The 13,048-nt window shown below is 42.3% G+C and overlaps 1 protein-coding gene and 1 pseudogene across 3 annotated transcripts in view; both read left to right on the top strand.

Moving 5' to 3' along the window:
* Nucleotides 1-8,848, top strand: part of LOC130041160 (protein lin-28 homolog A-like) — a 38,718-nt pseudogene extending 29,870 nt beyond the window's left edge.
* Nucleotides 1-13,048, top strand: part of PRORP (protein only RNase P catalytic subunit) — a 115,550-nt gene that overhangs the window by 74,904 nt on the left and 27,598 nt on the right. The gene's annotated exons all lie outside the window — the stretch shown is intronic.

The raw sequence follows: 13,048 nt of genomic DNA, 5'->3' as shown, positions 1-13,048 counted from the left end.
ACAGGCACCTTTTTGTTGGTCATGGTACATGATGGATGATAGAATTTTTTTTTATTGCATCCAGGGCTAAATTAATGATGTACCTTCATCTGTTGCTCTTTTAGCTTAATTGTAATTCTTTCCTGCTAGTTATTTCCACTTGTTCATCTCCACATTCGCTCTATTCCCATGTAGGTTTTTTTTCTTTTTTACAACCCATGTAGGTTTTACTAATATCAGAAATTAATTCTTGGGGTTGGAACAATACTACAGCAGGTAGAATGCTTGCTTTGCATATTCCTGACCCAAGTTCTATCCCCATCACCCCATGTGGTCACCAGAGCCCCACCAGGAGTGATCCTTGAATGCAGAACCGGAGTAAGTCCTTAGCATCAGCAAGTGTGAACCAAAAGGGGGAAAAAAAGAGAATATCTATTGGGGTGGAGGGACGTGGGGATTGGGCCACATCTGGAGGTGTTCAGGGCCTGTTCCTGGCTCTGTGCTCATAGGGACCCCTGGTGGTGCTTGCAAGGGAAATATTTGGTGCTGGGACCAAACTAGGGTGCCTTCCTGCAAGGCAAGCACCTTACCTTAAATTGATTCTTTTATATCTATCTCTGAAGATTTAGTGCCTCTTTTCTAAACGTACTCATCAAAATTGTTTCTATTTGATAAATAGAAATTCTATCATAGCAAATGTCATATAATGTACCACATCCATAAACTTATTACGGGCTCTGAATAGATTTACCAAGAGCTTGATTATTTTCTAGGGCATTTTTTTTCTATTGTAATAAAGGGAACCAATGAATCTAAGCCAGTATACATAAAACTAAGAAATTCTATTGACTGATTGCTTTTCTTCTTAATATTTGGTATCTTTCAAAGTTTATTTATGCTTCCTTTTTGGTGATTGTGATATCTCCCTGGCAACAGTACAATCTGTCTAATCTATAAATTAGGGTGATGACTACACAAAGAGCTTAAAAAAATTAGCTTCTTGTAAGTCACATGCCTCTAGCCTAGCCACAGCAAGACTAATATTACAACAACCTGTAATAATTAAGTTAGCACTAGACTGCTGGTGACTTAATGACACTGACTTATTCTCATGCGCTTAGGTCCATATATTTTACTATACTAGCCATATAGACTATAGCTTTTCTTGTTCAAGGAAGTAGTTAATGAAGAACCTTCTGTTTTTTTATCTTGATGCCATGACATTTCTTGCTTTGGGGTTGGTTTTTTGGTTTGTGTGTTTTGGGTTTTTTTTTTTTCGTGTTTTTTTGGTACTTTGGGTCTACTCCCAGTCTGGTACTTGGGGATCACTTGCAGTGGTACTTGGGGGATCATATTGTGCTAGGGATCAAACATAAGACTCCTGCATACAGAGTATGTGTTCCAGCCTTTTGAGCTCCCTCCCTGAATCACCTTGATGTTTCTTTTTTTTTCTTCTGCTTTTTGGGTCACACCTGCTGCCAATGCACAGGGGTTACTCCTGCCTCTACACTCAGGAATTACTCCTGGAGGTGCTCAGGGGACCATATGGGATGCTGGGAATCGAACCCGGGTCAGCCGCGTGCAAGGCAACCACCCCACCTGCTGTGCTATCGCTCCAGCCCCCCACCTTGATGTTTCTTAAGAGAGCTCTTAGGTTTACTATGAGCTATGAGATCCATGTAAACTTTCAAATGTAAACATAGTTTGCGTTAAATCTGTATGAAATTCCTCTCATGGCATAGGAGCCTTGCTTAGGAACTGTGCTAATTGATGTGCAGATGCAGAGATGAGTAAAATGAAGTTCCTCTCCTCATCAAAAATATCTAATTCTGAAAATACACAAAATGTCAGTATATTGAATATTTGTAAGGGGCCTAAGAAATGTTAAGTTTTGTTTTGTTTTGTTTTTAAATCATACACTACAAACAACTGCTGCTAAGGAGAAATCATAGAATACTCTCTGAAGACATCTGGCATTTGACCTGGTTATTGATGGGTAGGTTCAATAACTAGAATTAGGGGTGAGAAAGAAGATGGACTTATTCCTTACCCAATCAACACTGTTCAAATAGAACCGTGCAGCAAAGTGGAAACTTTGGAAGTAGGAAGTGAAACGTAGGGGGGAAAGTAGTAAATATTGTTGAATTTTTTTCTTATTGTCAAATGTGGCAAGCTTAACAATAAAATTTGAGAAAATGAAACTTAATAGCTGAGAAGTTGATATAACAAAACAAAAATTATTTCTTTAATATTTGGTTACCTCTAGTTATGTTCAAAATCTTATTTACTTTTTCAGTCTTAGAAGTAGTTGCAATGGATTTTACTTATTTACCCTAAAAGCTCTGCTATAATATTCAACACTGGTGAAATGTCTTCTTGGGAGCATCAAAATTATGTGTCTGAATACCTTCATTTAGTTTTTCTAACTTCCTTCTATGAATCTTGAGTTTTCTCTCACTTCCGTTATAGCTCAGGTGTTCTGTCATTTCTCAGCCTAGTTAAGAGGAGTCCCAATCAACTTTTTTCTTTCCTTCCTTCCTACCTTCCTTCCTTCCTTTTTGTGAAGCAAGGTTGTTATATAGAAAAATGTGAGGAGAAAGGAAGAGAAATATATGTGTTCAAGAAAGAGCGCAGACTTCTCTAGAGTGGAAATAGGCAATTAAACATAGAAACAAACAAGCAAGCAAGATATGTGTTTAGTGGAAAAAACTGTCTTGAAGAGCAAGCCTCTTTTTTTTGTTTTGGGGCCACACCTGGCAGCGCTAAGTGGTTACTCCTGTCTCTGCCCTGCAAGATCACTCCTGATGGGGTTTATGGGACCGATATAGGGTGCTGGGGATCCAACCTAGGTCTGCCACATGCAAGGCAAGCACTTCACTTGCTGTGCTATTACTCCAGCCCCTCTTGTTGTTTCTTGAAGGAGCCTTCTATACTTCTCAGGAGAAGTATCCTATATCTCTTTGTATCCTATAGCAAACATGGAAAATCTTGGGTGTAATAAACACATTCTTAAAATTCTAGTGCCATTGTTCAAGTTACATAACAAGACTTAAAGTGATAAGCTCTAGTTTTACAAAACTAATTTTTAAGTTGTAGTAACAGTTCATTGAATATTTTTATATGTGATTTTCTTGTATGTGACAAAGAGAAAACATCATGTAATTTTAATAAATGCATCTATTTAGAAGAGCTTGAAAACATTATCCTATAATTTGCTAGACTTTTTATTTTAATCACTTTCTTCCTTAAAAAATCATGTTTCAGAAAGAGAGCTCAGAACATTATGCCACAGACATGCCTCCAGATCCCACACCAGGCTGTTTCATTCAGGGTAACCCGGAGGGGGTGGGTGAGTTCCCCTCCCCGCCCCAACGGAGCCAGCCCTGGCAGCCAAAAATCTCCAGAACCCAACAGTAGCCGTGCTCGTGGCTACTCTCCACATGCTCTGATGAGCCTCATCCAGGAGTGAATCTATTCCTGGACTGCACAGCCGCTTTTGTGGCCATGCAACATCTCATACTTTACACCACTAATATACCAAGAGTAGCACACCACATTTGATGGGGTTTAAAGTAAAAGGCAACCGGGGCTGGAGCAATAGCACAGCGGGTAGGACGTTTGCCTTGCACACAGCCGACCTGGGTTCAATTCCCAGCATCCCATGTGGTCCCCTACGCACTGCCAGGGGTAATTCCTGAGCACAGAGCCAGGAGTAGCCCCTGTACATACCCAGGTGTGACCCAAAAAGAAAAAATAAATTAAAAAAATAAAGTAAAAGGCAACCAATCTAGGGGGAAATATATTTATACAGATAAAGATATAGGCACACAAGGCTCAACCTTTATCAACATGGTATTAATCTCTTACAGAAGGGCTTAACGGTTCCTAGGTGAAATACAATAATCTTCTCACACTTTCCTCTAAGAAACCTTTTTTAGATCATTTTTAGCAGATTATTCATAACAAGCAATACAAAATAAGGTATTTTGGTTCTGCCTTGGGGACAGGGTTTGGGATTTAGGATGGAAATATATGAAATATGGTGGTGGGAAGGTGTAATGGTGGTAGGATTGGTGTTCAAATATTAAAAGTAAATATTGTGAAAAAATTTATAAAAATAAAATTTTAAAAAATCATGATTGCTGCGACTGTAGAGTTAGGACAATAGGTAGGGCACCTCCCTTGCACATGGCTGATCCCCATGTTTGTGCTGGGGATGATTCCTTAAGTCTCACCAGAAATGATCCCTGAGTGCAGAGTCAGGAGTAAGGCCTGAGCACTGCAGGGTGTGTCCCTAAACCCTCTTTACCCCCAGTGGTGGGGGGGAAAAAAAAAGATTCCTACACGTTGTGGAGATAGCAATGATTATATGAAAAATATAAATTCAGTGATTAGCAGATGATTTTAAATGACAAAGATTCTACTGAAATGTAATTTTTCTCACTGCTAGATTTTTTTTTAAATCAGAAACTTTCTTTTTCACTCATATTTCCTTCTTCCACTATCACCTGACTTTCCCTACTCTGCCTTTGTTTCAGAAGTCACGTGGTATATAACTATTTCTCTTTAGATGGCAGCGATCGCAAACAAAGGTGTTTGTTATACATGTGAGAAGATCCTGTGTAAAGAGCTGTGGAAATATTGTTTTTTAAAAGCAGGTTGCATACCACGTGGCATTACTGTAAATTTTGATCAGATAAGGAAAGGACTATCACATTTGTTTCAAATTGACCTTCCATACAAATCTGCAGTTACAAGGGCAGTGAAGTCAGTTTTCATGGAAGAGAGAATTAACACATTTAGGAATATGAAGAGCACTCTTGTGCTCCCTAAATATTGGAAATTTTGCTGTGGAACTTAGTAAAAAATTACAAAGTACTATACATGAGGCACTGTGCTGAGTAGGATATAGTTGGTATCTGCCTCTCAACTTGCCCTTCCCAATATATAATAATGATTAATAATTTCTACAAAACTCATGTAGAAAACACAGTAATTCATAAAACAGAAATAGATGGATATAGCAGGTTTTACAAATCAGTCACAACGAACTTTCCTTCCAAGCCTGTTATCTTCAAACTTCTTCACAGCATTGCACTTGAGGAAGCTACTACAGCTGAATGAAAAAGAGACATTCAAGAGGAAACCTATTGCCAGTCTATGGAATAGTAGTGGAAGAACCAAAGAAGTTACCTAATACTATTTATTTGGCCCCCGGTTGTGTCAAGAAGGGAAAGGAAACACAAGTAAACTTATTCATGTCTACAGTACTGCCCAAGAAATAGAGAATACTAGTTGGCAATGGGTAGAGGAGAGAGTTGTTTAGGCACTTGGATGGGAGAGAAACTTTTCACTAAATAATACATTTTTATTCTTTTGGAGTTTGAACCATTTGAATTTAGTATTGAGACAAAAATTAAGCTAAAGTAACACATTTCTTCCTTTGGCACATCCCATTTGAGGGGAATTTCTAGAAGTTGTTCTGTTTGTTTGGACAGGGGACCTAGTAAACTCCTAAACATATATGAAGTAGGATTGTAGTGTTGCTAAGGAACACCTAAGTGTCTGTCAAGTTCTTTGTTTTGGTTACAGGGAACATCCCACTCTATTTTTTCACACCACTCAACTAGTATATCCTGATAAGTATCGCGTGGCCTCAAGTGGGGGTGGTTCCTCCCAGAGAGACCAACTGTAGATTTTCCTACTGCAGAGAGTTCAGTGTTTTTGTTTTTGTTTGGTTTGTTCATTTACTGGAAATTACAGATGACATGTGCCAAATAACCCTGGCAAGAAAACAAATCATAAACATAAGAACTATGGTTTAGTAAGATCATATTAATTGGCAAAATCAGCAGCAATTCTTTGCATTATTTAGAATTTAGAGCAACTTAGCACACTTTTTAAAAAGCTGAATTATTTGTGATATATCACTGAAGGAATCATTAAAGAATCTACAGATGGGGCTGGACAGATGGAACCTGGTTCAATTTCTAGCACCATTTCAAAGTTCAATGGGGATGCCACCATAGGGATTCCATTTCAAAGTTTAAGATTTTTTTTTTAAAGGTTTGAAAAAAAAGTAGAGGACCACACCTGGCAGTGCTTAGAGTTTCCTTCTGGCTCATCACTCCTGACAGGGCTCTGGGGATCATATGTAGTGCATGATTGAACTATATCACCTCGTAAAAGGTGCCATGCTCTCTCTCCAGTCCCTAAATTCAAGAGTTTCATTTTGATTATTCAGTCTCCTCCAGTTGTAAGGAATCCTTTGCCCATTTGTTCATCAGTTATTCATTCATTCCACAAATCTGCATTGATAATCCTAAGTAAGACTGGGTCATGTTCTTTGTGCGTACATTCTCCTTCACTCCATATAACAGTGAAGGAGAACTCTGCCTCCCCACCCCCACCCCCGAAGCTCATTTTTTGTCCACACCATCCTGTTTCCTTCCCTTCGTTGCTGTTGTCATTACCAGGAATCACACACATACCTACGTGTGGTGCTCAAGTTGTGGTGCTACTCTGTTTCTTGGTTATAATGCTTGCTGTGGGGTGTGGAACCCCTATTTTAGTTGTAGTGCAGCCAGAAATCGTTCGGGTTGCTGGGAAACCACGGGCAGCAGATTGCCTGGCACAAACAGCAGAGCCACTGGGACCACGCTCAGTGCATGTGGCAGCAGCACTGGGGATTGAATTTAAGTCCTTACATTTGTGGGTCCCAAGAGATAGTACAGCAGGCAGGGCACTTGCCTTTTACACAGCTGACCTGGGTTCGATCCCTGGCACTCTGTATGGTCCCCTGAACCTGCCAAGAGTGATTTCTGAGCACAGGGCCAGGATGTAAGCCTTGAGCACACTGCTGGGTGTGGTTCAAAACCAAAACAAGACCTTACTTTGCGAGGTAAGTGCTCTAGATCAGGGCTTCTCAATACTTTTCCACACACAAGCTCTGTTTTCCTGAGAATTTTTGGACAACCCCAAGTGTGTAAAATAGAGATACCTATCAAACACATGCTTATTAACAAATCTTTTTTTTCTTCAAGTTTTTGGGCACACGCAGCAAAGCTCAGGGGTTATTCCTGATTCCTGGCTCTGCACTCAAGAATCACTCCTGGTAGTTCTCTGGGGTCCATATGAGATGGTGGGGGATCAAACCCAGATCAGCTATTGCAAGAAAAATGTTGTACTATCTCCCCAGCCCCTAAATAACATTTTAAAACAAATTTTAGTGCCCCCATGTTTAAATACACTGTTCCATAGTTTAAGAAATGAAACCCTAGGTCACAGAGCTATCTCCCAGGCCCCACTCAAATTCTATTTATTTGTGTGGGAAGGAGGGCAGGTACCTTTGGCCAACACCCAGTGGTGCTTGGGAGTTATTGCTGGCTTTGTGTTGAGGTTGTTCCTAGCAATGCCCCGGGACCATGTGGTGCCATGGGATGGAACTAGGTCAGCTGCATGAAGGTCAATGTCTTAACCCCTGTGCTATCTCACCTTGTTTTTAATGGCTACCTCCCACCAGAGCTGCCATGGTGTATAAACAGGTCCAGAGGGCACCTCTCAGATCCCTATGAGCACTGCCCTAGGATTGTGCAATAGCAGTTGGCTCCCCACCCAGCTCCCATCTGCTGCACTTTATCTGGGTACTTGCCAACATCAACTTCCTGGAGTAAAGGTAGTTGGTCACCACATTCCAACCATCCTCAATGTCTTTAAGAGACCAGGATTTTGTGAGGAAACTAAATTTTATCTTTCCTTAGATTACCTGTGTGAAGCTTCTCTGAAATTCACTTGGCACTTTTTTTTTATCTTTAGAAGTATTGCCTGTTATTTTGTAGTTTGGGGTTTTATTGTGGTTTTGTTGTTGTTGTTGTTTGTTTGTTTTATTTTGTTTTGGGGCCATACCTGGTAGTGTTCTGGGGTAACTCCTGACTCTGTGCTCAGGAATTACTCCTGGTAGTGCTTAGAAGAACATCTGGGGTGCTGAGTTTACTCCAGGCAGTGCTCTAGGGACCATATGGGATGCCTGGGATTGAACCCAGGTCTGCAGAGTGAAAGACAAGTGCCCTAATATAGCAGTCTTATCTCTCTGGCCCCTGTTTTCTTTGTCTTTGAAGAGATCTCTGTTTTTCCTCCTGAAATTCTTTATTTCTTCTTTAAAGTTGTAAGGAACTGCTTTTTGCCTCAGGACTTCTTGGGGGTCAGCAGCCGCCCGACCTGGGGCCCAGGGCCGCAGGCTCAGCCGACAACCAGGGGCTCTGTGTCAAACCAGCAGTTTGCAGGTGGCTGTGCCAAGGCGCCGGAGGAGGCGCGGAAGGACGCGGCCGGGCTGGCCGAGGAGCCACAGCTGCTGCACGGAGTCGGCATATGTAAGTGGTTCAACGTGCGCATGGGGTTCGGCTTCCTGTCCATGACCCCTCGCTCCGGGGGTCGCGGTCAACCCCCGGGTGGACATCTTTGTGTATCAGAGTAAACTGCACATGGAGGATTTTCGGAGCCTGAAGGAAGGGGAAGCAGTGGAGTTCACCTTTAAGAAGTCCGCCAAGGGCCTGGAATCTATTCGAGTTACTGGTCCTGGTGGGGTGTTCTGTATTGGAAGTGAGAGGCGGCCCAAAGGGAAGAACATGCAGAAGCGGAGGTCTAAGGGAGACAGGTCTACAACTGTGGCAATCTAGACCATCATGCCAAAGAATGCAAGCTGCCACCCCAGCCCAAGAAGTGCCACTTCTGCCAGAGCATCAACTATATGGTGGCCTCCTGTCCGCTGAAGGTCCAGCAAGCCCCCAGCTCCCAGGGGAAGCCTGCCTCCTTCCGGGATTAAGAAGAGGAGATCCATTCCCCTGCGCTGCTGCCTGAGGCCCAGAATTGAGCCAGTGGGTGGGAGCTATCCTTTTGCGATCAGCAAGTTTCTAGGAGCAGGCATCAATCAGCAGAGAGGAGAAAGTGGGGACAGGGTGGGAAGGGGGCAACTGGCACTGCCATGTATGTATCTCAGGCCGGGGTCCAGAGCTTCACCCTCTCTTCCCTCTTGGCAGGGGGGAGGGGGTGTCGCAAAGGAACTCCAATCACGCTGTCTAAATGCATCTGAGAGCTTTTTTTCTGCATGCTTTATCTGAGTCTCTATGGCCAGGATCTCTTGCTTTTGAAATGTTCTGGACACGGAAGTGGTTTTTCTTTTAAAGGCTATGTAACTGTTTTCCATGCCAGAGTGAAAAGATTGATCAGACAAGAGACCAGATTAATGGGCCCAACCCACAAGCTTCTGCATTCCGTGGAAGGGAATCTCAGGGCTAAGACAGGCTTTTTCTACATCTTGTCTCTCAACACTCTTGGGTTAGAGTGTTGGGAGCTGTCCCAAGCCATGGATTGTGATGAAAGGCCAAAGGGGGGTTGGAACAGCGCTGATCTATCTGCTCCTAAGCTCCCTCCCCATTCTGGGTCAATATGATTTTATTTATTTGCTGCCTTGGATTGCTGCACCGTGGTCCCACCTTCTCCAGGATGCCAACTGCACTAGCTGTGTGCGAATGATGTATCTTGTGCATTTTAATTTTTTTTCTTAATATAAATATTCTGGTTTGTATTTTTGTGTATTTTAATCTAAGGCCCTCATTCCTGCACTGTGTTCTCAGGTACATGAGCAATCTCAGGGATAAGTCAGCAGCAGCTCAGGGTCTGCACAGCAGGAATACTTTTTGTTGTTTGATCAGCAGGGGAAAAGAACTATTTGAAGTGGATTGAACTACCTCATTTTTGTTGTTGTTGTTGTTGTTGACCAATTGTGAGCTGACTTTTCTGCTGTTGTGTCATCTTGAAACCCCTCCACCTTCAATGTTTTCATTGGGGCTAGATTTTCCCGGGGTGCCCTGTGACTTGATTTCCTCCCCAAGATTAGAATCTGGTCTGAACAGGAAAGGTGGTGCAGAGAGGGGCTAGGAGAAGCCGGTCTTGGCTAAAGGCACCAAGGGGAAGCCAAGATCAGGTGAGGTCTGTGTGTGAGATGGAGGATTCCTGTCCCAGACCTCTAACCCTTGACATCCACAGGACACAGGACTCCTTGACATCCCAGATCCCTTTTTCGCTGGATTGGGCTAGGCCTACCATGCACAGGGTGAATGTGATTGTGAATGTGTGCTTGCCAAAAAACCCCAAAAAATAGTTTGAGTTCATAAGGATAGTTTTCAGAGGATATCTCTGTATCCTCTTTGAGATGCTCAGGTATGGCTATGAAACAGGGACCAAATCCAGAACCTTTAACTCTTTGGCTTCCTGATGTCTCCTTTTTGGGGCCCAGAGCCAGTGTCCTGCCCTGCGGTATCAGTGATTCACGTCATGGTAGCCAAAGGAGAAAGGCGGGGAGGGGTTTGATTACATGCTGTGATCCCTGCAAACCTCTACCTCACTGTGTTGAAATGGGGCAAATGCAATTCACCGCATTGGGTGATTTGTGTCTGATCCTGGGTTCTTGTCTCCCCCAACTTGCAGCCCCTTCTAATTATTGTATTTGTCTGGTTTTTGTAGAACTTATGAGTAGCTAATTTGGTGATTTCTAGGTGGCCTACTTTGTGTAAATATAGTATGTTGGTCTTCTCCATGTTATTTGCGGGTTTTATTGTTTACAGAACTTTTGTATAAGAAAAATTGCCAAAGCATCTTTGATACAAGGTTCTGCACCAGGTAAAAGGATCTGAAGCAAGCTTGGGGACCCTTCTTGAAATGGGGGTCTAGAGCCACCTTTTCTCTTGTGTTCCCCTGCCCCTATTTCCTATTTTGAATCAGGTCTTCTGTCCCTCAAATTTCTACCACCGCCTGAATTTTCTTACCATCTCCTTGATTCCCCCTTCTCCCCACGCTTCCCCCAAATCCCCACCCCTCCCCCACCAATGCACATAACCTTGCAAATTTGTGGTGTTTCTCCACAAGTCTTAAAGTGATTTTAATAAAAGTCCTTTAGAAGTTCAGAACTCTCTATTTCTTGTGCCCAGCCTTTGAAGACAGGACTATCACTTGCTATCTTTTATGCAATGAGAGGCCCTTCCATGTAAAGTGGAATCAGGAAACCAAGGAAAGGGAAGATGAATGTATATCCAAGTCACTCAGGAACTTTTGTGCAGGTGCAAGGAACTTAGGTCAAAATGGCCACAAGATTGTTTAATAGGAGATGGACGAATGTAACTCCTTGTTTACTGCTAGAAACCAAAGCTTTGTGTGAAATCTTGAATTTATGGGGAGGGAAGATGGGAGAGTAGGGAAGCATGTACCTGATCCCTTTCCCTCATCCCATAGGTTGAGACTGGAGCCCTTCATCCTTGGGAAATGTTTGTTTGATGGTTGATTTTGCTGTATGGGTTACTTCCTTTCCCTTTTGCAGTCATTTTGCTACATACATGCTCATCCTTTTCCCAAATCCCTTTCTATACCCTGGGAAAATACAATGAATAAATAAAAACCTATTCATACTAAAAAATAAAAAAAATAAAGTTGTAAGGAACTTTTTTAAAGTTTTAAAATTGTGAGGAATTTTCAAGTATTCCTCTTTTCTCTTTACGTTGCTTTGCACAGTGAAACAGAGGGTATTTTTCTAGCTTCTTTTCCCTCACAGTGATCACAGTGTTACTTTGGTTTAGTTTGGTCGATCCCCAGCTATGCAAGGACTTTTCCACCTTGACTTCTAGTGAGTTGATGTCCAGCTAAGAAGGCTGAGCCCTGAGCTTTGAAGACAGAGTAGCATTTTTCATATTTATTCGGGAGAGATTTGGAAAAGGAATAGTATTGGATTTTCTTTTACAACCATCTCATCTTGTGACTCTGCGCAGTTCTAAGTGGTAAGGGGAGTCACTCCTAGCAGTGCTCAGAAGCTACTCCCAGTTTGGTGCTTGGGGGTCATTCCTGGCCATGGGGAACCATGCAGTGCCAGGGATCGAACCCGGACCCTGCATAAAAGCATGTACTCCTGCCAATTGACCCCTCTGTCCAGCCTCTCAGAATGTTTCTAAGTTCAGATTTTCCTTCTGATCAAAATATGAACCTGAAAATACCCTCACCCCCTTTTTTGGAAATAACTGCGTTTTCCAAGAAACTGTCATGTCAAGATCGTTATTATAAAGAAACATGTGTTGGGAAATAATTCTTTGTTCATGTGGCATTGGAAAAATTGAAAAGTGTGTTTACTTGCACATCATTATAGTTAGTCAGATGGGGAGGTTTAGAGATTGTGCAACTAAGGAATGTTTTTTAACCAATAAAAACTCTAGCTATGTGCTTCACATCCATTAACAATTAGACCCCATAGGTTGTTGGACCAAATCTCCTCTGGACAGTAATTTTCCCAAATATTTTCATTTTCTACAACTTTACTGAAATGATCAACAACATTAGGCATCAGTTTCACCAACAGCTTTCTTCTCTAATGTGGTCATGCTTGTGTTTTGATCTTTCCACATCCAGATTCCTAAAACATTATCACTGTCATAGTCTTAGCCTTTGTAGTCCAGTGACAGAGGCCTCTATTTCAAACAATTGTTAGATGCATGATTGTATTTCATAAGATGCCAGGGCTCCTGCGTCCCTAGTCTTGCTTCCAGAATCTTGTACTTTGCTTGCTTCCTCCTTCTTTTAGACTTCAAACATGGTTAACCTTCTCAAATCCTTTCCTCTTTCAGTTCTTCTTCCCTCCTTTTACTATTTCATAACTGAGTGCCTCAGTCCGGGGCATCTTAAAATCCATCTTCACTGCTAAGTTGAAATTACATTCTAATGTTAACAGTGATTCCTTGTTTTTGTTTGGCGTGGGGGGAGGTTGCTGTGCTGTTGCTCAGGTCTGGGGTACCCACCTGTGATTCTCAGTCAATAGGTCAGGTGATTTCAGCACAGGAGCCTGAGGTTGTGGTGCTGCAGTGGCCTGGCAGTGTCAGGGATACTCAAGTCAACCCAGGGCGCTAAGACCCTCCTGGACTGTACCCAAAATGTTTGGGGGATGAGGTATGGGAATCAAACATGTGTCCTAACGACTGTACTGTCTCCTGGCCTATACAGACTTCTGTGGGGAAAAGAGCTTGTATTTGTTTAT

This window comes from Sorex fumeus, unplaced genomic scaffold, assembly GCF_029834395.1.
Source record: "Sorex fumeus unplaced genomic scaffold, SorFum_2.1 ptg000098l, whole genome shotgun sequence".
Taxonomy (NCBI): domain Eukaryota; kingdom Metazoa; phylum Chordata; class Mammalia; order Eulipotyphla; family Soricidae; genus Sorex; species Sorex fumeus.
Note: the sequence above shows the minus strand (reverse complement) of the source record. Positions and strands in the feature narration are given on the sequence as shown.